The sequence below is a fragment of the Nomia melanderi genome, unplaced genomic scaffold (genome assembly GCF_051020985.1).
Source record: "Nomia melanderi isolate GNS246 unplaced genomic scaffold, iyNomMela1 scaffold0066, whole genome shotgun sequence".
Lineage (NCBI taxonomy): Eukaryota > Metazoa > Arthropoda > Insecta > Hymenoptera > Halictidae > Nomia > Nomia melanderi.
In genome coordinates, this window is record NW_027475181.1 from 170,001 (window position 1) to 172,500 (window position 2,500).

Genomic DNA, 2,500 nt, shown 5'->3' on the forward strand with positions numbered 1-2,500 from the left:
AATCGGTTTTTTCCATTTTTTCCGAAAAATAAATTTTTGTAATTTTTTTTAATGTTAAAAACGTTAATAAACGTCATGTTTACGCATGGATTAAACATTGAAATAATTTTAAAACGCTTATTAAAAAAGTTGGTGTCGACCGTGGGACTTAGAAAAATTTCGGGAAGTCCGATTCGCCTGCTGGAATTACCGCACGGGCTGGACACCTCGCTCCGACGAATCGGTTTTTTCCATTTTTTCCGAAAAATAAATTTTTGTAATTTTTTTTAATGTTAAAAACGTTAATAAACGTCATGTTTACGCATGGATTAAACATTGAAATAATTTTAAAACGCTTATTAAAAAAGTTGGTGTCGACCGTGGGACTTAGAAAAATTTCGGGAAGTCCGATTCGCCTGCTGGAATTACCGCACGGGCTGGACACCTCGCTCCGACGAATCGGTTTTTTCCATTTTTTTTGAAAAATAAATTTTTGTAATTTTTTTTAACGTTAAAAACGTTAATAAACGTCATGTTTACGCATGGATTAAACATTGAAATAATTTTAAAACGCTTATTAAAAAAGTTGGTGTCGACCGTGGGACTTAGAAAAATTTCGGGAAGTCCGATTCGCCTGCTGGAATTACCGCACGGGCTGGACACCTCGCTCCGACGAATCGGTTTTTTCCATTTTTTTTGAAAAATAAATTTTTGTAATTTTTTTTAATGTTAAAAACGTTAATAAACATCATGTTTACGCATGGATTAAACATTGAAATAATTTTAAAACGCTTATTAAAAAAGTTTACTCTTGACCGTGGGGACTTAGAAAAATTCCGGCTTGCACGGATTCGACCACTCTGTTTTTCGGAGTTTCTGAGAAAAATAAATTTTTGTAATTTTTTTCATTATGATTTCTGAGTTCTCCCAGTAGTTTAATGTAAGGATTAAGCATTTAAAAATTTTTAAATCGAATATTAAAAAAGTTTACTCTTGCAATTTTTGGAAAAAAAAAATTCTAAAAAATTTTTCTTTCGGTGGAAACTAACGTTTAATATGTACAATAACGATTTATCGAATAAAAATCGTATGTTAATATATGTTCGAATCGACCATAGTTTCAGCGGCTAAGTACCAGCAGCCCGGCCGGTTGGTCTGTACGCGCGGCAGTTTACCACCATAAGCGCCCGTGCTGAGCGGCCGGCGCCGCGGTCGTCGCGGCCGCCCGTTTGGTTACTATAAGAGAGCACGTCGGTTCGAGCGGACCGGTCGGCGCAGCGGCGGGCGAGCGGCTATTCTACGATCTCGGTCGAGAAGCAGTCGTTCAGCTCCTCGAGGTCCATTCCTCGACTGTTCTGTACCGCGTTCCGTTGCGAATTTTTCTCTACACAGCATGACCACGGGTCGGTGTCTCAGACCGAATGGCCCTTATGTGGTAAGCCCAGAATGTTGGGTTGGATACAACGTATATTCGTTATACTTGTACGACTCTCACATCAACTCTCAGAAACCCAAAAGGGGTTTTCTATCCGAGCGAAAATATATTTTTCGTATACAAAAATTTAATGGCAAAGACCAAACGAAATACTACACACAAAAAGGGGCGACGAACAAAAATTGTTCGAATGAAATATAATATATACATATAAAATTGAGGTGTCCTAAGAGAGAAATACATAAACTAAGAGGTATATATTATAAGAAATATATATTATTTCTGGGCAAAGAAGAGAGAACGAAAAGAAGAGTATGATCTTTAACGCGAGGGCCTCGACATGGGTACGCCTAGCATGGTTCGCGCTTTCTCGATATGTCCAGCATGTTAACGTACGCGGTCTTCGGACTTCGTGCGTTATGTCCGTGCTTACACGATGGAGAGCGCTCGAGCATACGTGCTTACAAACCTGAAAGTCGATGTGACATCCGAGATTCTTTTTCTTCTAAAAAGATCTCGGAGAGATACACGGGAGAGTTTGAAATTTTTGGAGGTCCTCCTGATGTATATGCGCGGATATACCCATGTGGTAATTCGTGCGGAGTTGGTAATCTAATAGTGGAGCGAAATTTACCAACTCGAAAGAGAAGAGAGAAGAGAGAAGAGAGTAGAGAGAAGAGAGAGGAGAAAGAGAACTGTCTTAAAGACGAGAAAAAGTATCGTCGATCCGACTCTTAAGGGGAGAGAGTCGGCGACTAAGATATATATATACATACATATTTTTGCTTCGTATGATGAAAATTTACTCGAAGCTCCCTGGTTGATCCTGCCAGTAGTCATATGCTTGTCTCAAAGATTAAGCCATGCATGTCTCAGTACATGCCGTATTAAGGTGAAACCGCGAATGGCTCATTAAATCAGTTATGGTTCCTTAGATCGTACCCACATTTACTTGGATAACTGTGGTAATTCTAGAGCTAATACATGCAAAACAGAGTTCCGACCAGAGATGGTAGGAACGCTTTTATTAGATCAAAACCAATCGGTGGCGGGCGTTTACGTTCGTCCATCGTTTGCTTTGGTGAC

At 39.4% G+C, this 2,500-nt stretch overlaps 1 non-coding gene across 1 annotated transcript in view; it reads left to right on the top strand.

Annotated features, from left to right (window-relative positions):
• Positions 1 to 2,227: 2,227 nt before the first annotated feature.
• The window catches only part of LOC143175372 (small subunit ribosomal RNA), a 1,921-nt gene continuing 1,648 nt past the window's right edge, over positions 2,228 to 2,500 (top strand). The window contains exon 1 of the ribosomal RNA XR_013000179.1: positions 2,228 to 2,500. This exon is cut by the window's right edge and continues 1,648 nt beyond it. This is a non-coding gene — a ribosomal RNA (small subunit ribosomal RNA).